At 38.2% G+C, this 22,917-nt stretch overlaps 1 protein-coding gene across 1 annotated transcript in view; it reads right to left on the bottom strand.

Moving 5' to 3' along the window:
• CYSLTR1 (cysteinyl leukotriene receptor 1) overlaps nucleotides 1-21,914 on the bottom strand; it is a 30,500-nt gene extending 8,586 nt beyond the window's left edge. The window contains exon 1 of the mRNA XM_081125640.1: nucleotides 21,582-21,914. The gene's annotated coding sequence lies outside the window, so the exon portion shown is untranslated. The remainder of the gene's footprint in view (nucleotides 1-21,581) is intronic.
• Between the last annotated feature and the right edge of the window lie 1,003 nt (nucleotides 21,915-22,917).

Raw genomic sequence — 22,917 nt, 5'->3', positions numbered from 1 at the left:
ATTGAGGGGGCGGTAGAAAATCTCTTCAGTTAACATAGTGGGAAAGCAAGAGGGCTAGAGGTGTTTAAAATTTCACAGTGAGATTATAAACTTTTTTTAAATTTTATTTTCAACTACAGTTTACACTCAATGTTATTTTGTATTAGTTTCAGGTGTACAGAAAAGTTGTTAGACAATCATATATTTTACAAAGTGTTTCCCTGGTATTTCCAGAACCTACCTGACACCATACACAGTCATTACAATATTATTGACTGTATTCCCTATGCTGTACTTTACATCCCCAGGACTATGTTGTAACTACCCATTTGTACTTCTTAATCTCTTCACCTCTTTCATCCAGTCCCCCAAGCACCCTCCCCTCTGGCAATCACCAGTCTGCTACCTGTATATATGAGCCTGTTTTTATTTTGTTTGTTCATTTTGTTCTTTAGATTCCACATATAAGTAAAATCACATGGTATTTGTTTTTCTCTGACTGACTTGTTACACTTAGCATAATACCCTCCAGGTCCATCCATGCTGTTGCAAATGGTAAAATTTCATTCTTTTTTATGACCGAGTAATATTCCATTGTATGTATATACCTCAGCTTTTTTATCCACTCATCTATTGATGGGCACTTGGGTTGCTTCCATAGCTTGGCTATTGTAGTGAAATAAATATAGGGGTGCACATATTCTTTAGCATTAGTGTTTTGGGTTTCTTCAGGTATAGTCTCAGAAGTGGAATTGCTAGGTCATAAGGTAGTTCCATTTTTAATATTTTTAAGGAAACTTCATACTGTTTTCCACAGTGGCTACACCAATCTACATTCCACCAACAGTGTACGAGAGTTCCCTTTTGTCCACATCCTTGCCATCACTTGGTGTTTGTGGATTTATTGATCAGAGCCATTCTGGCAAGAATAAGGTGATACCACATTGTGGTTTTAATTTGCGTTTCTCTTATGATTAGTGACTTTAACCATTTTTTATATGTCTATTGGCTATCTGCAAGTCCTGTTTGGAGAAATGTCTATTCAGGTCCTCTGGCTGAGATTATAAACTTTTTTTGTTATAAAGTTTAGGATTTGAAAAAAATGCCCAAATAGAAAATCTTTAGTTTAAGTTTTTAAAATAGGAATGATACCCACATAAGTTGCAGAGCACATATTGTATGTTAGGTCAAATTGCTTCTGTGATAGGTTGCAAAGAGAAAAAGAGCTTGTTTCTTATACTGTTTATTGACTGTATATCTAGTGATTTGTAATTGCCTCTGCCCTTTCCTTGCTCATAATTCTTGAAAACTACTTAAATTTTCAATCTGAGAGATCAATGTAGACAGGTATTGCCAAGGAGGCAACACTCACTGAATGATTATAGAGAAGAATTTAAGAATTACCTTTTATGGGAATGGGCAGACTTGGTGAGAGATGAAGCAAAACAACTCTGCTTTCCCCGATGGACCCATCATCCCTGTATTTCACTTTGAGATTAATTTTAGTTCTATTCTATAGCATCTCTTATTTACAGCAAGATTTATGTTTTACAAATGAAGACATTTTAGTTATACTAAACCACTCCTTCAAGAAAGGAGAAAACCTCAGCTTAGTTTTCTATTGAGATAAGGTCAATGTGGTCATGGCAGCAAAAATACAATAGTCTTTAAGTCAGGATAAATCTGAGTTTGATTCTTGGTTTCTCCACTTACTAGCAGTGTGACCTTAAGCGTTACTTATCCTTGCTGATACTCAGTTTTCTTATCTGTAAAATGAAGATAATAAAGGGTAAGAGACAGCAAAAGAATACCAGAGACAAGAAGAAAACAAACAAAAAATTGTAGTATTGTACAAGTCAAAAGAGCAGTTTTAAGAAGGAATGTGGTCCCTGATTTCAAAAATTTCCCAAAGACCAAAGAGTATCAAGTTTAAAAATGGCAATTTGATTTGGTAATTAGGAAGCCAGTGGTGACCTTGGAGAAAATATTTTCAATAAAGTATTGAGTTTAAAACCAAAATACAAGGAAAACTTTAATCAGACTTTTTGGTTTCCATCAAAAAATTAGCATCAATAAGAAGAGAAAAAGGATGAACAGATGTATATTAATTTTCTACTGTTGTGTAACAAATTATCACAAACTTAAAATAGCACCCTCTTATTTTTCCATAGTTTCCATGGGTCAGGAGTTAAGGAACAAGTTAGCTGGGTCCTCTGTTTAGGGTCTCACAGGGCTGCAATCAAGTCAGAACTGTGACCTCATTTGAGGCTAGGTATACTCTTCCAAGATCACTGGTTGTTAGAAGAATTCATTCCTTGTTGTTGTATGATTGGGGTCCCATTTTCTTGCTGACTGTTGGCAGAGAACCACTCTTAGCAACCAGAGGTCACCCTCAGACCCTTGATGCATGGCACCCTTCTCTTACAACATGGCTGTATGCTTTCTTCCAAGACATGAGGAGAAAAAATCTTTCTCTTGTAATATTTCTGACTTCTAGACCTCCTTTTAAAGGGCTCACCCTATTCAATAGTCCCACCCAGGATAATCTACTTTTTAGATAACTGAAAAACAACTGATTAGTACCCTAACACAAGAATGAAACCCTCTTATATTTACAGGCACAACCTACACTCTAGGGGAGGAGATTATACAGGGCTTTACATAAGGGGGTAAGAATCCTGAGAGCCATCTTTGAATTCCACCTAACAAAGAAGAAATGCCTAGAAGGAATTTCTACAGAGGAAATGTGGTCCAAAGCCAAGCTAGAAAAATCTTCAAAAATGTAGTAGCCATGGAAGTGTGGACATATAAATACAAATGTAAGGATAATTGGTTAAGATGCTTCAGGTGCTCGTTATTCACAGATTACATGATATTGTACATAGAAAACCCTAAAGACTCCACCAAGGGTCTACTAGATTTGATAAATAAATTTGGCAAGGTAGCAGGATACAAAATCAACATTTGAAAATTGATGCCATTTTTATCCACCAAAAATGAACTCTCAGAAAGAGAAATTAAAAAAAAAAAATACCATTTACCATTGCAACTAAAAAAAAAGATACACAGGTATAAACTTTACCAAGGATGTAAAAGACCTGTACTCAGAAAACTACAGGACACTGAAAAAATAAATAGAAGAAGACATAAACAAGTGGAAGAATGTACCATGTCCATGGATTGGAAGAATTAATATTATTAAAATGTCCATACTACCCAAAGCAATCTATAGATTCAATGCAATTCCTATTAAAACACCAACAACATATTTTACAGAGCTGGAACAAATATTCCAAAAATTTATGTGGAACCAAAAAAGACCTCGAATAGGTGCAGCAGTCTTGAGAAAGAAGAACAGAGTTGGAGGGATCACTATACTGAATATCAAACTATACTGCAAAGCCATTGTAATAAAAACAATCTGGTACTGGTGCAACAACAGGCATATAGATCAATGGAACAGAACAGAGAACCCAGAAATTGACCATGCCACTATGGTCAATTAATATTTGACAAAGGAGGTAAGAGCATACAATAGAGTAAAGACAATCTCTTCAATAAATGGTTTAGGGAAAATTGGACAGGTACATGCAAAAAGAAAAAAATGCAACTAGATCACCAACTTACTCCATACACAAGAATAAAGTCAAAATGGATAAAAGACTTAAATGTAAGTCTTAAGACCATAAAAATCCTGGAAGAAAGCACTAAAGCCACACACATCTCAAGTAGTGGAATTTTCACTGATACATCTCCTAGGGCAACAGAAACTAAATAAACAAATGTGACTACATTAAACTAAAAAGCTTCATCACAGCAAAAGAAAACATCCACAAAATGAAATGGAACCCCACAGTTGGGGAGAACATATTTGCCAAGGATACATCTGATAAGGGGTTAATTTCCAAAATATACAAAGAACTCATACAACTCAACAAAAGAAAGAAAAACAATCCAATTAAAAAATAGCCAAAGGACTTCTCCAAAGAGGACATTCAGATGGCCAAGAGACATATGAAAAAATGCTCAATGTTGCTAATCATCAGAGAGATGCAAGTTAAAGCCACAATGAGGTATGACTTCACACCTGTCAGAATGGCTACCATCCACAAATCAACAAATGACAAGGGCTGGTGAGGATGTGGAGAAAAGGGAGCCCTAGTACACTGCTGGTGGGAGTGCAGACTGGTACAGCCACTATGGAAAACAGTATGGAGTTTCCTCAAAAAATTAAAACTCGAACTGCCACTTGACCTAGTGATCCCACTTCTAGGAATATATCCTAAGAATCCCAAAACACCAATCAGAAAGAATATACACACCCCTATGTTCATAGCAGCACTATTTACAATAGCCAAGATCTGGAAACAGCCCAAGTGCCCATCAGTAATTGTGTGGATAAAAAAGCTCTGGTACATTTATACCATGGAATACTATGCAGCTGTAAAAAAGAAGGATCTCTTTCCCTTTGGAGCATCATGGGTGGACCTGGAGATATTATGCTAAGCAAAATAAGCCAGTCAGAGAAAGACAAATATCACATGATTTCTCTTATATGTGGAATCTAAGGAACAGAATAGATTGACGAACAACGTAGGACCACAGACCTGGAAGCACAGAACACACTGATAGATCTCAGAGGGAAAGTGGGAAGGAGGACTGGAAGTGATTAACCAAAGAATTTTTAAGCATATATGAACAGCCCATAGACACAGACAATGGACAGGTGGGGGCCTGTGGTGGGGGTGGAGGGCTGTAAGGGGGGAAGTGGGGGACATCTGTAAAATCTCAACAACAATAACAATAAAAAGATGCTTCAGGTGGATGTTCATTTAATCTGAGATACTTTTTTTTTTCATGGCAAGGTAGGAGGGAAACAGTGTATTCTGCATATAAATGCTCCAACAAAAAGGGATTGTCAGAGATATTTGCCTTGAGTCCAGGTGAGATCTCCAGGCTAAATTATAGCAAGAGCTGGGAATGCAGCTGAATATTTCCAGATAAAGGCAGAGTTTTGCAATGCTGAAAGAAGCTCTTAAAAAGGCACACATGCCACTAAAAAAAGACCCTATGGGGAAACAGAAGACTATCCAGTTGCTCTTTAATGTGGAGCAGCAGACTGTACCTTATTTCCTTGAGTGTTACAGAAAATGCAGTTTCATTCTTCTCAGGAATACATACAGTATTGAGACATTGACAAGAACCTCCCCAGGTATCTATTCTTAGTGAATATAGTGAATTGGAAGTAGTCTCTGATAACATATGTAAATGGCACATTAAAAGTTAATTTAATTTAATTGAACAAACCTCTTCTGGTTTTTATTACACAATTAATGGCTTATTATTTTGTCATAAATAGAATAAAATAAAATGTCTGTTGACCCTTGTCTAAATTACCTCAAACTATTAAATATTCAGCTAAACTTAGGTTAAAACTTAAAATTTTAAAGGCTAAGGCTGATAAACGGTATTGTTAAGTTTAATTTCTATATCTAGAAAGATATTGGTAAAGATTCAATACCAGTTTATATTAAATACTAAGAATTATTAAGAAGAAATTAAGTTGATTTTGTAAAGAGAATAGCCCATCAGCCTGATTTAAAACTTTAAATTATATACTTCATAACATACTCAATAATAAAGCAAAAAAAGATGGTATAACTACAGAACTTAGTACTTTATGCCTAATATTTTATTATAGTTATTCATTCAAAATATTTTCTAAGCCTCTATTATTTCTATTTATCTATTGGGCTTAACTCTTCTTACCTGAAGCTCCTTAGGACAGGCAGCTTGTCTCACTCATTTTTGTGTTCTCAGCAAGCTTAGCTAGGAGTTTGAGACATGGTAAGCCCTCAAAGGTGTTACTGACTGGCATTGAATTGGACAAGCTTACACTTGAGAATGATAACTGATCTGTGTTGGTCTGGTACTGATATAACTGTATTTCACAGGGTTGGCCTTGGCCTACCACTCTTCGTAATATCCTTGATAACAGACAAGAGAACAGAATCATTATTTTATGTAGATGTTACCAATCAGGGAAGTGGGGGTTATAATTCTGAATAACTTTGGAAAATTAAATGAATTGGGAGATGTAACTAAATGAACACTCAACAAGTTTGTTAAATACCAGCCAGGAAATGTACCGTTTTGCTGTAAGTAGAGCTACAGCGAGAGGGAGAGATAGAGAGAGACAGAGAGAAAGAGAGGAGAAATGGTGGGAGGGAGTAAGGAAATAAAGAACAAATAAACTAGGTATAAGGATGGAAACAAGCTTCAACTTGTTCATAAATCAGCAGTGAGGAGGTAGTCCTCACTAAACACCACCTTGATCATACCTTCCACCTCAGAATCTCCATATTGCCTGAAGGAAAAAATGTAAATTTCCTTACACTAGATTGTACTAAATTACTTCTTTGAGTCCCTTCCATTACTGTAAATCTGTTGGCATAATATTAAATTTGCTTCTCTGAGGCATATTAAATTATTTGACAAATACTACCAGTGATACCTGAGCACTCTTTACAACACAAAACCGCAGGACAAAAGTTAACTTAGCAGTATCCTGGTGTTCAGGTTTTCATGAGGATTTGAGACAAGACATAATCACTGAGTGACTCATATGAGAAGGGTGAGGATTATGTTCCCACACAACTGTTAGGTGAACAAGTCAGTAAAAGGGAAGTGTCAGGATACTAAAAACAATTCTTAAATAGTGATACTCTGTTGAAGAAGTTTTCAGAAGTGCCTATAAAGTCTCTGTTTGGGATTGAATCACCTAGTTTTATACAATGTCAGAGCCAGAAGAGAACTTAGAAAACATCAAATACAACTGCACTCCCTTAATCACTCACAAAGATACAAACAGAATTAGTGACAGAGCCAGGATGCTTGACTCACAGTCCAGTGCCATTTTCATTACACCACACTATTAAGTTTCAGATTCTACAAGACCTGTCACTAAACAATGACATAAGACAAACTCATATACTGGTACAAATCATAGCAGTTGAACAAACAGTTATGTAGTGGACTACATAATAAGCCAAGGATTGGTGCATTTCTTTGTTCTTTCTTTGGTTATAATATGGCAATACTGCTTATTGAATGTTAGAAATTACAGCTTTCTTTAAAAATGTTTTTTTAATCCTCACCCAAGGATATGTTTTTATTGCTTTGAAAGAGAAAGGAAGGAAGAGGGAGAGAGAGAGAGAGAAACATTGATGTGAGAGAGAAACATGGATCAATTACTTCCTGTACATGCCCAAATTGGGGATGGAACCCATAACCTTGGTATGTGCCCTCATGACCCTTTGGTGCATGGGAAGATGTTCCAATCAACTGAGCCACACTGGCCAGGGCACAGATTTCTTTTTAATTTTCTCATTTCTATTCTGTTGAGTCTGCCCTTATCATTTATGCCAAATTATTCATCTTAAAGCACAGTTGTGATCTTATCACTTCCCTTTCAAAGGTCTCCAGTGACCTATTAAGTTAAACTTAAAGCATCATTCAAGACTACAATAATATTCTTTCTTAACCTTATAGAGTCACTTTCCAAGGTTTATGACTTATTTCAATAGTGTTTAACAGCAATGGTGTAAGAGAGAGAAAATTCAAATGCTTAAATTGATGTAAAGTTAGAGGAGTCCTAGAACAAATGTTATGGAAGAAAAATGGGGTAAAGGAAGTTGAGAATGCTACCTAAAGAATGATTAAAAGTAAAACCATGAAGAAGTTTAGCAGATTGGGAGAAAATGGGTGGACCAGGAGACTGGAAGATTCATTGAGATTTAAGAACTGGTGTAGTAGCAATAAGGGAATAAAAGTACTGAAAGCCTAGGAGCTTATGGTCAGAGCATGTACACTGGAGTTTAAGATTTCAATTGTGTGCTGATAAATAAGGCTCCAAGTATGACCATGGAATGAGCAACCAAGGTGGAATGTGAATGGATGTTTTTCCAGATAAGATGATCAAGAAAATTTGAAGTCAGTTTACTGGGTTGGTTGTTCAGATGGAAGATGAATTTACCAGGATTTGCAGTAGAAAGGAAGATTGCAAGCCAAATACCATAATATTCAGTGAATTAAGGAAAAAGAAGACAGAGCTCAACAGATGATGACATTAATAAGAAGAATTAGAGGGTAGCATAAATGGATGGTTTGTGCATTATGACAGAAGGGTAATGGTTTAAAGTGGCACCAGGGAGTTTTCTGGTCAAGATGGCAGCATATGTAAATGCGGTGCTCAAATCCTCCCACAACCACATCAAAATTACAACTAAACAACAGAACAACCATCATTCAGAACTGCCTGAAATCTAGCTGAAAGGAAGATATACAACTAGGGATTTAAAGAAGCCACATCAAGACTGGTAGGAGAGGTGGACACATGGATCAGGCTGGTCCCGCATCTATGTGTGGTGGATAAAAATCAGGAGGTCCCCCTTGAGGAGCGAGGGGTCCCAGCCTGACTCCAGGCCTCCTAGCTTAGGGTTCCAGAGCCAGGAAGAGAAGTCTCCATACCTTCAGGCTGTGAAAATCAGCAGGGATTGCAGCTGAAGGAGACAGAGGGCTGCTGGAGTCCCAGGTGTTCCTCATAAAGGGCCTGCCCATCTGAACTTACTTAGACTCACTCCCTCTGAGCTCCAGCTGCTGGGGCAGCAGCTTAAAAGAAACCAGGGACATACAGGAAAGAACTGAATTGTCTAGCATCAGGGTCAGAGCTTGGAGGGGGGCAGCTTTCTGCAAGATAAAACTGCTGGCAGAGGCCATTGTTCCTTTTCTGAGACCACTCCCACCACCACAGAGTCAGCAGGCAGGTGCCATATCTGAGTCTCCACCAACCTGGCTCACACTCTGCCGTGCCCTGGTGATTCCCTGAAAACCCACTCCACCTAACTTTAAGACCCACCCAAGGCATTTCCAGTGACTTTTCCATACAAATGCCTTTCTTGCCTAATGCTTTGAACTTTCTTAAAGTCTCTCAAGCAAATAGCACCTGGCCTCTGTGTACCCCAGTCCTCTTGTTAAGTGGCCTCAGGCCTGGCAGTATTGGTAGCTGGTCTTGGTTGGCAGCTTGGACTCTCCTGGGCTCCTCCAGGCCCAGCAAAAGTAGCAGCCATCTCTAGATTGCTCTGTAGCTCATGCCAGGTAGCCGCAGGCCGGGCACAAACTTTGGCTGTACCTGAACCTTCTGGGAGTCCTCAGAGCCCATGCACCTGGTGGACAGCTTCAGACCACACCAGATTACAACCCAACCAATCGTGAGTAACACAGTCAAGGGGTGGACTTGTTGAGCACCAAAGCCCCACTGAAGCAAGTTCTGTTCCATAGGGTTGGCTCCTGCATAGCAGCTTCTCCATTTTAGTCACAGCCAGGCCTAGCAACTGATTGACCTAGGTCAATGCCTCCCAGTGACACAGCAATCAAGGCTCAACTACAACATGACAGTGCACACAGCCCACACAGGGGTCTACCTGGAGCACTCAGCTCATGTGACTGGGGAGGCTGCACTCCTGGGCCCTACAGGATACCTACTACACAAGGCTACTCTACCAAGTCCGGGAGATTTAGCAGCTCTACCTAATATATACAAACAAACATAAGGAAGCAGCCAAAATGCAGAAACAAAGAAAGAGATAAGAAATGAAAGAACAGGAGAAATCTTGAGAGAAAGAACTAAATGAAATGGAGGCAAGCATGTTACCAGGTACAGAGTTCAAAACAATGGTTATAAGGCTGCTCAGGGAACTCAATGTAAACTTCAATAGCATGAAAAAGGACATAGAAACCATAAAAAAGAGCCATTCAGAAATGAAGGATACATTAATTGAAGAATACATGAGAGGGAATTAATAGTAGAGCAGATGAAGCAGAAAATCAAATCAGTGATTTTGAATATAAGAAAGCAGAAAATACCCAATCAAAAGAGAAAAAAAGAAAAATCCAAAAAATGAGGATAGTGTAAGGAGCCTCTGGGACAACTTTAAGTGTAATAGAATTTGCATCATATGAATGCTGGAAGGAGATGAGAGGGAGCAAGAAATTGAAAACCTATCTGAAAAAATAATGACAGAAAACTTCCCTAACTTGGTGAAGGAAATAGACGTACAAGTTCAGGAAGCACAGAGAGTCCCAAACAAAATAAACCCAAAAAGACCCCCATCAAGACACATTGTCATTAAAATGCCAAAGGTTAAAGACAAAGAGAGAGTCTTAAAAGCAGCAAGAGAAAAGAAGTTAGTTACCTACAAGGGAGCTCCCATAAGACTGTCAGCTGATTTCTCAACAGAAACTTTGCAAGCCAGAAGGGATTGACAAGAAATATTCAAAATGACGAAAAGCAAGGACCTACAACCAAGATTACTCTATCCAGCCAAGCTATCTTTTAGAATTGATGGACATATAAAGAGCTCCCCAGACAAGAAAAAGCTAAAGGAATTCATCACCACCAAACCAGTATTATATGAAATTTTGAAGGGTCTTTTTTTTTCTTAAAGAAGAAGATCAAAAGTATGAATAATAAAGTGGCAATAAATACATATCTATCAACAATTGAATCTAAAATACAAAATGAATAGCAGAACAGAAACAGATTCAGAGATATAGAGAATATTTTGATGGTTGCCAGATGGGTGGAGGATTGGGGGGGATAGATGAAAAAGGTGAAGGGATTAAGAAGTGCAAATTGCCCTAGCTGGTTTGGCTCAGTGACTAAAGCATCAGCCCGCAGACCGAAGGGTCTCAGGTTCGATACCTGCCAAGGGCACATACCTCGGCTGCAGGCTCAAAATCCCTGGCCCCAGTTGGGGCATATGCAGGAGGCAACCAATTGATGTGTCTCTCTCACATCAATGTTTCTCTCTGCCCCCCCCCCCCCCCGCCCGAGAAGCAATGAAAAAATATCCTTGGGTGAGGGAAAAAAAAGTACAGTTTGGCTGTTACAGAATAGTCACGGGGATATAAAGTACGGCTTAGGGAATATAGTCAATAATATTCTAATAACTAAGTATGGTGTCAGATGTGTGCGAGATTTATTGGGATGCTCACTTAGTAAGTTATATAATGTTTAATCATTGGGGTGAATGCCTGAAACTAATATTAATATTGTATGTCAACTGTAATTGAAAAATAGAAAATGATTAAAAAACAAACAAAAAACTTATATAAAATGGTACCAGGGAGCCAGGAGACATACAACAGACTCTCTAAGTCTCACAGTACATGGGCTATAGCAAAATAAGCAACTTACTTTCTTGTGTGTTAGCAAACATTTTTTTCAGTTACAGTTGACATTTGGTATTACATTAGTTTCAGATGTACAGCATAGTGGCTAGACATTTATATAACTTATGAAGTGACTCCCCCCCATAAGTCTACTATCCCCTCGACACCATACGTAGTTATTATAGTATTATTGTCTATATTCCCTTTGCAGTACTTTATACCCCTGTAACTACTTTTAAAAAATGTTTTTATTGATTTTTTAGAGAGTGAGGAAAGGAGAGGGAAAGAGAGAAAAAATATATTGATGTGAGAGAAACATTGATTGGTTGCCCCCTATACGCACCCTGACCAGAGACTGAATCTGAAACCTGGACATGTGCACTGACCAGGAATCAAACCAGTGAACTTTCGGTGCATGGGATAATACTCAACCAAATGAGCCACATTGGCCAAGGCTGTGACTACTTTGTAACTGCCAATTTGTACTCTTAATCCCTCACCTTTTCTACTAGTTCCCAACCCCCTCCCACCTGGGAACCATAAGTTTATTGTCAGCAGTCTACTTTTGATGGTGAGGACAAAGTTTCTTTTAGGGCAAGGAGGTGGTGAGAGAATTATTTGAAGGGGTTTAGTATGTAGGAGCATTTACTTATAATGGAAATAGTGTTCCAGAGGGCAAAGTGAGGAAAGGGTTAGTAGAAATGTTAGATGTGGAAGAATTAAGAGGGAGGATGTACAGGTTATTCTCAGGATGTTAGAACCTTAGAAAGCAGTTGACCACAGAAGTTGATGGTTCAACTACAAGATTCAATTTTCTGTTTCTACTTACTTGTGTTTCTACTTGTTTTTACTCTTTCTTAGACTAATTTCTTTATTAGTCTAATCTCTACTACTAAATTATAGACTTTTTGAGGATAAAAACTGGATATAATTAATATGAATAGTTTCTGTAGAGCCGAGCAAGGAGCATTACACTTGGCACTCAATAAATGCGTTACATCAGACTAACTCATTTCAAAATTGCTTTATTGAGGCACATTAGATGTATAGTTCATTTGTTATATTAATTTCTTGTTTTTCCTTCTACTAACCCTTTCCTCACTTTACCCTCTGGAACACTCTTTCCATTAAAAGTAAGTGCTCCTACATCCTAAACCTCTTCAAACCTCTTCATACTTTTAAAACAGTAACGGATTTTTTCAGAACATCTTACTAAAGCAAAAAATCTTAAAAAAAAACTGTATGAGAGATAAATTTAAATTGCTTGTTTCTCATCCAACTAAAATGATATGCAAGCCTGACAGCAGAATTATGATTTACACTGGATCAACTGAGAATGGTTCCAGTAGGTTCAACTTGATTGCAATGTCCTTGAAAACAGTGTTTATATCTTCATGTTTTCTTTTTTCTATTTTACTTCCCTGTATACTTTTCCATGTTTCTTCTAGAGTGGTTAGCATAGTGCTTTGCATATCAGGAACATATGGATGACTAGTGAAATTCTTTGTTTTTTTCTTCTAAGAAAATATTATTGATCCATGTTAGTAAAATGTGTCCTTTGTTATTCCAAGAATAGGTGCCAGTTGAGCCAGAGTGGTCTTTATGATCCTGTTCCAATGAATTTTTACATGTTAAAAAACTGAATTCTGAGGGTGATAGTAGAATGGTTATGACTTTCTCAAGAGCACATAGCTAGTAACAGGGTTGGAACTAGAACCCAGGCATTACAGTCATCAGTCCAGTTGTGCTACCACACTTTTGCCCTAATACCAGCTCTTCCTTTTGATCTCCCTTCATCAATAACAAATTTTTCAGATAGTTAATTGAGGTTGTGAGAGTGCAATCAAAATCTGTGACATGCAAATATTTGGTATTTAGTTTTTTGCTTCTCTCCTTCCCTTCAAGAATTTATCAATTTCCATGGCATAAAAAGATCATTTTCACGTGAATAACTCAAAATCTCCCACCTTGGCCAGTGTGGCTCAGTTCATTGGGTGTCGTCCTGCACATTGAAAGGTGGCCAGGAGATTCGATTCCCGGTCAGGGCACAAGCTTGGGTTGTGGGCTTGATCCCCTGTAGGAGGCGTGCAGGAGGCAGCCAATCGATGTTTCTCTCTCATTGATGTTTCTCTCTCCCTCTCCCTTCCTCTCTCCTTAAAAATCAATAAAAAATCTTTTAAAAAAATTTCTTTCTCAGCCACAAAATACTCACCTGAACTTTAATCTCATTTCAACTGCCTATTAGATGACTTTTCTTGGATCACATGCCTTGTTCTCTGTTTCAAATGCTTATAGACAAATATATGTTTTTCCCTCCAAAATCAACTTCTCCAACTGATTTTTTTTTTTTTTTCCTGGACACAAGTAGTCTTCCAGTCACTCAGGCACAGAACCTGGTAATCATATTTGATGCCACTCCAACCTGATCTCATCCCTCACATGCAAATTCCAAGTTCTGTTCGCCCTTTTATTGCAGTGTCTCCTGATTCTCTTCCACCAACTTAATTCAGGATCCTTATCGCATCATTCTTTGGCTAGTTGAAGATACTTGAACTACGTATTCTCTTTCACCCTTACATGTAAGGTCAAAGAAGTGAACTTGGCAATTTTCTACTTATAATTCAAGATTCAAGTTGAAGTTATCATTTTCTACAGATGCTCCCTGATTCATGGTTCTATTATCTTATTTTTTACAGTGCTGTAATTACTCTTTTTGCTTACGAATCTGTCATACCCATTTAGATGGTGAGCCCATTAATGACAGTGAGTCTGCTTTATTAACTTTTTGCTCTCTTCCTCTCCTAATTGAGCAACTTTGGAAGAGTAACTCTGTGGTATTAGGTGCTTTTGAGTAATAGAGTATTTAACGCCCCAGGGTGGGGTCTACGAAGTCTAGGGAGAAGTATGTTTTTGTGTGGAAACATAGGTGCTATTGTGCAAGGATCTAGATAATCATGTAAAGTGGAAGTGAAATGGGGACACCTGTAGGAGGTTAGAGTCTATTAAAAAACACTGAAAAATCTAAAAGAGTATAGGGGAACATGGCTTGTGAATGGACACTATAAATCACTGGAGAAGAAAGGAATGAGGGTGGGCAGATGAATCTACACATTTAGAAAGAAGTAGAAGGCAAAGAGCTTAAAACAAAGAAAGGCAAAAGTATTCTGGTGGAGCTGAAGGAGAGTTCAAACGTGGCCTAAACCAGAGATTGATAGAATCCAAAGACTGGGTGAAACTAATGATGGGTGTTTTTTAATTCAGCCAACAGGAGAGACTGAACGATTAAATCAGTATTTGGATGTATTTTTATGACTCTAGTAAGTTGAATGACTCCTCACGACTTCCTTTACCTTTCTAGTAAATGTTAGCATGCACCGGATGGCCTGCATGTATTGGAGAACTGCCAACAGCAGTGGGGAGATGAGGGCAGGGCCAAAGCAGAAGAGGAAGTGGTGGAGGTTGCAACTCAGGGCTCAGCTTTCTAAGGCAGATACTTCTTTCACTTTTGCTGAGCAGTAGCAAGATGCAGAAAACTTAGTTTTCATAAGGGTGCAGCTCATGGGGCCCTACTTTTATTTGGTCAATTCCCCAATGCCTTTTTTCCTATTCTCCATATATCCTATAATTGTCAAATGAAAAAAATTAGTTGTGCTCTTCAGCCTATAAGGCTGAGCTCAAGGAGGTGAGGGAAAATGTCTCCCCCCAGCTTTACTGAGGGATAATTGATGAATAAAATTGTCAGATATTTAAAGTTTATAATGTGATGATTCGATATGCATCTACATTGTGAAGGGATTCTCTCCAAGTTAAAGAACTGGGACAATATTTTATTAATTCTTTGATACAGCAGGTTTTTGTTACATGGATACATGAGTGGAGAATCAGCAAATATGAGTATTTTGTAAACAGTAAAGCACTATACAAATGTAAATTTTTATGATTCTCTTTCTTGCTTATACTAGGCTGAGCTTAGGTTCTACTTCCTGACATCAACTTTGATCACCCCATTCTACATTCGTATCTCTATTCTTTGAACTTGTATTGTGTTTATAGTTTGTACCAACAAAATGGCAGTCAGCATCCTAATACCTTGTATTGTATCTTTTAATGTGTAGGAATCTTGTTTTCCTAAGTAGATGATTTTGAACTACTTTAGGACAGATAGAAAAAGTCCAGCCTTTTTTTTCTTAAGCTTTGTGAATTCAAAGCCTAACCTATCACAATGTTTCATACATAGAAAAATGTGCAATATATGTTAACTGAGTGATTGGTTACTGATTGACTGCAGCAAAGCTACACATCCTCCATGGAGCTTTAATCTATAAACAACCAGGCTTGTACTAATGACCCCAGTGGCTCTCCTCCGTGTAATAAAGATCTCAGGTAAAGGAGTAGAAAGACCCTCCTGTCATCACTTTAGCCTTATCACAATAAGTAGCTTTTTCACTTGGCCTTTTCAGGGATATGCTTAGCAGCATCCTCAATGGTATTAGAAACTACAGGGAGTTGATAGTGCATTGCTGACAGTTCTAAGATGTTTGTTCTTTAGTAGCTTATTCATCCTTAAGGGGAGAACATCACATTCATCAAATTGGGTCACTCTGTTGTCAGTTGGATTTCAAACACAGGACAATACCAAGTCCAAAAAGAACTTAGACTATGGCATTCCTAGCTAATTACACAGTGTGCCCCTTGCATAGTACTGTGACACAAATATTTATTCTGTGTCATAAGAATAAAGTGATGCATAAGAAGAGACTTGAAGATAAATGCAAGTCACAAAATGGCGATAGGTATCTTGAGGAATGCATGAGTGTGGGTGGGAATGCACAGTGGAAGAAGAGGTCTATCTTCAGTCCACATGGTATAAATATGTTATAGATAGCTTACATACTTTTGAAATTGTGGTAAAGCACTAACTAGAGGGCCTACCTTCTTCCAGGGATACCTGTATAAGTCTCTAGTTAATTACCAGGAACTTGGAATCCCTATAAATTCTGAGGCTATTGCTCAGAGCTGACTCTAAGGCCTGCCTATAACTTCTTGGTATTCAGATGCCTGGATCTTGGAAGTGAAATAATTATTTTCTAGGAGATTGCTTTTTATTGAAGGCAATCAAATTCAAATTTAGGTTAAAATTCAAATTCAAGCAAACAAGAATTCAAATTCGGTTAAACAGAAGGGTAACAAATTTGGAATGAAAAGAAGCTTTTAATATCTTCTGAGGCCTGAACTTCATAGGAATTACAGAATAAATACATAAGATGTGTCAGAGATGTTTCAGTGTTATTGTTAGCTTCATTCCATGTATCATGTTGAATCCATGACAACAGAAAGACAATGCTGTGTAAAAACAGAAGCTGTTAACATGAAATAGATGAGAAATATTAACAAATCTTATATTATTAGACATCTCAAAATGTGATTCCAAACTGGATTTTTTTCCTTTTTAGGGAAAAGTGGTTGATGGAAAATAAAAGAAAGCCTGACTATGTCACAGGGCTCTAAGTCTAGCCCTCAGCTCCTTTTCCTTTTCCATCAGTCACATATCAGTAGGAGCTCAAAAGTCTGGGATATATTGATTCAACAAACACTCTAAGTAAGATAATTACAGCCTGGCCAGGCGTGGCTCAGTGGTTAGGCATCGACCTGGGATCCAGGAGATCGAGGTTTGATTCCCTGTCAGGGCACATGCCCGGTTTGCGGTCTCGATCCCTGGTCAGGGGCGTGCAGGAGACAGCCGATGGATAACAACTCTCTCATCACTGATGTTTCTATCTCTCTCCCTCTCTCTGAAGTCAATAGAGATATGTTAAAAAAAAGATAATTACATTTTATCCATCAAAAGGAAAACCAACTCTGTGTTTAAGTACTCACCCACACTCATGCACTCCTCAAGGGTCTATATTTATTCTTCTGTTTTGTCTCTTTCCCCCTATTTCTAGTAGGGCCCCTCCTTCACTTCTCCCAAATATTTATAGATTTTTCTTTCTATTTTCTCTCATATGAACTCCCCCCTAAGTGCAGAAGCAAAACCGGTGGGACACAAAGAATTGAGGGATCATGATAGGATGGGATGAAATGAGTAAGCAGTATAAAGAGCTTTGTGGTGCATGACTTATGTTTAAACAGTGATCTTCTCTACCAACCTATAAAGAGTTCTCAATTGAAGGCAAAAATAATTGTCAGTTGATGGTGTTTTAGTACCAGTATTGTAACATGAATTGATGAATTAAGATGCTTAGATTTATAATCTGGTTAAATTACTTCCTCTGTTGCCTTTTTCTATAAGGATAATGATGTGCCACTATCTGCTATTAGTCTATAAGACTTCTTAGCAGTTATATTTCCTCAATGCAAATCAACAAATGGTATTCTGACTCATGAACCACTTTTGTAGGGTTGATTAGCATGAATCTGTCTCTTGGAAGTTTCCTCACCCTGATTGAACTGGAAAATATGTTTCTCATTGGCTTTCAAATCATACCAGGTAGACATCCAAGTAGCCTGAAACCCAAATAACATTGGTTTGAGGCATAAAAATAACTCTAGGTCTTTGTATTTTATGGAGAGACACATGCATTATACCTACCTACATATTCTGGGAACCTGATTTGTATTATAACCAAATCTGTGGTTGGACATGTGGCTTTGGGACACAGCAGTGAAATATTGTGTTACATTCAGAACTTGATGTAAAACTTGTTTTGATCCTTCGCATTTAATCCGAAGAACAATGGACATAATGGAAGTAATAGCTAATGAATAAACATGGATAGTGTTTTCACAGAAATACTCCTTAAATACTACTCTTAAATATTTTATTCCTTTCAAAATTAACATTGAAGCTTGCACAAGTATTGTAGAGTTAGTGGTAACCAGAGGTCTGGATCCTACTGGCAGGCTGTAGGAGCTGGATGAGACTGCTGATACTTAGAGTGAGGCTCCTGGTCTAGAGGTATAGTGCTGAGAGCAGAAACTAACTGGCCCTGCTCCCTCCACATGCTATCAAGTTTGTTGTGTATTTTATTCACCTGGAATGGACTTTAAACAAAACCCCTTTGGATGGTGGTTTATATTTTCAAGTTGCTTTCATATTTATATTTATTATTTTAAATGATCTAAAAATATTCCTATAAGCTCATTGCTACATTTGATAGACTAAGAAACCAAGAAAAACTGATGTTCAGTAACTTGCCAAAGAACACATAGCTGATTACAAGAAAAAACTAGGATGAACTTCCAGTTTTCCAGGCCATTTCCTTTCCACGGAAATCAGAGCAGCAAGGTAGTTTAGAGCAGCCACTGTTAGGATGCAGAGTTTATGACAGAGTTCAAACTGTAAGATTGCTTGAAGCAAAAATTTTCTATGCTTGCTTATATCAGAATAACTTAATATTTATTGAGTGCTCATGGTGTTTATGAAGCACTATACTAGTTAATGTTGGGAATGGGAAATTTATGAATAAATAACTTGATACCTTCCCTTAGGACACTTGGTATCTTTTGAGAAGAAGAATTGTATTTCTGTTGCAGGGTAGTGAGAAGCTAAGAAAATTCCTAAGCAGGTTGAATAGGAAACAGACAAGAAAATTAAACAAAGCTAAACAGTTTGGACAGCTTGCAGCTGGCTTGTAAGTAACAAGTTATTATCTTCCCCAAACCAAGCACACATGAAGGAAATGGTTAAAGCCTCCCCAACTAGAGAATGCAGGAAAGGAGGGGGGAAGGGAAAGGGAAAAAAGGCAGTTTTATTTTACTCCCTAAACAAAGAAGCCAGCAGTCTCAGGCTTGGAAAGATAGAATTGCCAGGTACTTCTCATGAATTCTGGGAAGGCCACAACAAAGTGAAAAAGAGACCCTGAGAATTAATCTTTACCAAAATATCTGGCAAAGGAATTTTAAAACCTATAGACAAAATGGTATAAAATACTAAACCTCTGCCAGGCAGGGACTTCCCAAATTACTTGGGAAGTCCATCTGCACCTTATAAATTTGCTTGCCTTGCTTATTTGATAAATTTGCTTCCTTTGCCGCTTTAATAAATTTGCTTTGCTATAACATAACCATTTGGTATCATTAGTTTTAAGTCTTTACTGAGAGACTGACAAGAACCGAAGAGGGGACAGCCCTCTCCCTCCAACTCAGGGGGGTGTCCAATAACACCTTTTCTGGTGTTTTGGGGTGCCTATAAAATTTCTGTGGCTCTTATTTCTTAGGAACCTCTTCTCCCTCTGGCCTAAAAATGTAGGCACTGCACAAATTTCAGTCCTTGGTCATCTCTTAGATTTGCTTTCTAAGTTGAGCCATTCTTATGGCCTTGGCTATCCACCATACTGCCCCGATTTAACTTCAGCCTGTACCTCTTACCCATCATTCACATTCAGGGCCATTATTTCCAACCGTCCATAAGACATTGCTTCTTGGAATTTTTGCCATCTCTTCAAACTGAGTAGGTCAAAACAGAACTACTCATGTCCTAACCTCCCTATTTCTATCCTCGAATTACCTATTTCTAAGAATAGTAGTAGCATCATAGATCTCACAGGTCCAAAATTTCAGAGATATCTCTGACATTTCTATGCTGCCTATATCTATCTAATCACTCACCAGCTTCCATCTATTATTCCTTTTAAATGTTTCTTGAGTTCCTCTAAAGTCCATTTCCACTACCATCAGCCTAGCCTAGAGCCTCATTAAATTCTACTCCCATCTCCATTTTTCTCTAGATGTAGTCAGGACTGTGAAACTCTGTCAGATTCATCGCCTCAAAATGTTTTTCATCGCTTATTCAGTTTGCTGATAAGATTTCCCATTAAAAAGTGCCTGGAACTCAATGTCTAATAATCTTGTCTTTAATTTCTATCCAAATTCATTTTCTGTTATTCCTCAACTCAATCCCTTTACGTAGCCAGATCAGGTTCCTTGGTGTACCCTGCAGATATACCTGTACGTTCCTCAAAGGCAGGAACTACCACTTAACTTGCTTTGTGCCACATACTGTATTGAGCTTAAGCAATACTTATTTAACTGGATTGCAATGTATTTGAGAGATTTTAATAAGATCATAAGAAATAACAAAATGAATCAAAGTAGTCGTCCACACAGAGCTATATTTTTGGGGAGATTATGATACTTATCCTCTATGGTATTAAATGCACAAGGTTGGATATGTACTTTAAGGATCATTGCTGTTCCCTTAATTCCTTATTATCAACAAATGATGCACCAAAGGCAAATTTATAATTTCCTGTACCATGGAAAAAAATCTTGATTTTATTATAGATAACTAGTTCCTAGACACATCAAAAGTTTGATTAAAGGTAGGAGGGAAAATGTAGTAGAAAATGAAATTAATAGTTCTAGATTAGGAAGATACAGAAATGCTGGACTGAGACTGGACTCAATCTGCAAACTTTCTTTAACCTACCATTCTTTTGGGGTTCACTGGGTCCCAGGCTGATTTATTTTATTTGCAGGAACTGATGGGCATACAATGCAGTCCCAAGTCCAGGTTTAGTTACATTTTGTTTTTGAATAATCACCTGATAAATATATGGTGTCATGGCCTCTCTCTAGATTTCAAAACAATCAGACTGCTGGAAGGCAGAACAACTGAATTCAAAATTCAAGGATTTTTCTTTTTTTAGTACAGATGGAACCCACCAAAGCATTTGTTTACCCTTGAAAACAGCCTCTTTGCTGCTAAGTAGAAGAATGCTCCTGGCCAACGATTTTGATTAAAATGTATGAAGTGTTGGCTCTGTGTAAACTTGGTCTACATCAGATATTTCTAAGATACTAAATAGATCATGCAATTCCCTTATAGTTCTGAGAGATTTATACTTGCAGTCTCTAGTCATAACTTGCCAATTTGTGTGGTATGTTTCCAGAATATTTCTTAACCTCTCTATTTCCTTATTTGCAAAACAGGGATAGTAACACTTACCCTGTCTAAATTGCACAATAGTGAGAGGTTCAAGTGGGATAATGAATGTGAAAATACATTGTGAAAATACCAGATAATGCTTTACTGGTTTACCTTCTGCAGTCACTATATATTTTCTTTCAACATTGAAGGAAATTGCCACTACAGATTAGAGAAACTCCATGAAGCCCTTAAAATAGGATTTTAAAATATGTGTACCCTATGTATTTTGCCACATTGAGCCCCTACCTAGCAGAAGCACTGAGTAGACTGATTAGATTATCAAATTTCTGACCAATAAATAAAGCAGAAAGAATTCATGCTGGCAGCCTAATTTAAAGAAGGTAAGGTAGATCCCCAAATTCCCAGGAATTTGCTAAAATCAGCATAATTTTACTACATGCAGTTCTGGTCCTAGCACTGAAACATCGAATCTCCTTACCTGCTAAGTTCAAGGTTGACACTTTAGGGTCCTTTTGCATTCACTTTCAGAAGCAAACTTCAGGTCTTCAGTACATCCAGTTTACCCGTTTCTTGGACAGCTAAGCAGTCATTGGTGATCTGCAGAGTGAATCTAAATAATCTGGAGGGTCCTGAAAGCGCACTTCATTCACAGGGCTCCTGCTCTTTTGGCAAGCTTCTTTGAAAAGATGGGCTGCTGCTGTTTTTAAGAGCAGAGAGGGTAGGGCACATGCTAGCCAATGTGTACAGATTCTTCTTCCTCTTTCAGATTACTCTTCAAACTGTTTAAAGCACGCCTAAGTCTTGCTTCTCTGGTGCCAAAAGGGGGAGGGGAAAGAAGAGGGAGGGAGGAAGAATAGAAACTGGAGACTTGCAGGTTATTGTGTGTGTAAATGAGCTTTTATCCCTAGCTCCAGCAACAGAATCTTCAGGAAATCACACAACTGCTCTGAGATAGGAAGCAGGAAGGAATATATTCTGTCCAGCTTAGTTCTCTCTGATTTTTATGACTTGGGGGTGGTTAGACTATTTGTAGACGGAGAAAGATAATCCTACCAGTATACAGTAATCTAACTGCCATTATGTGAAACTTGATTTTAGGCAAGATAAATTCATTCTCCCTCTCCCTCTCCCCCCCTCCCCCTCCCTCTCCCTCTCCCCTCCCTCTCTCCCTCTCCCCCTCCCTCTCTCCCCCTCCCTCTCTCCCCCTCCCTCCCTCCCTCCCTCCCTCTCTCCCCCTCCCTCTCTCCCCCTCCCTCCCTCCCTCCCTCCCTCTCTCTCTCTCTCTCTCTCTCTCTCTCTCTCTCTCTCTCTCTCCTCTCCCGTTTTTGACACTTGTGACTCTATCCACATTCTAAAAAGCCTTTTCCTTCCAGGTGCTTTATGTCCTGAAAAATAATTGCCTTAGTTTGAACTTAGTTTTCTGAAATCCCCATGACAATACATTGCCTCCACTGAATTAAAAGTGGGTTGATTTCTGTCACACTGAGAATAGTTTGGAATGGCTGGGTTTGGTGTGAGTGGCCATGTGTTAGGAATTTGGAAGCCAAGTTAATGCTCTTGACCTTTGGCTAGGCTTTGGGGTGTTGGAGCTATGAGATGCTCTGTCTGGCTTCTAGAGAACAGGGACATGACAATCTGCTATATGCTGATATGAATTTGGTGTAGCATCTTGATGTTAAGAACCAAATGAAGAGAACCTGATGTGAATTGATTACATCGATTATATTGAGTTATATTATATAATATGGGGTCTATATGGGGACAGGCATATTTATGCTTATTTTAATACTTTAAAAACATGGCCCAATAACTAG

This window comes from Miniopterus schreibersii, assembly GCF_964146895.1.
Source record: "Miniopterus schreibersii genome assembly, chromosome: X".
NCBI lineage: Eukaryota > Metazoa > Chordata > Mammalia > Chiroptera > Miniopteridae > Miniopterus > Miniopterus schreibersii.
Note: the sequence above shows the minus strand (reverse complement) of the source record. Positions and strands in the feature narration are given on the sequence as shown.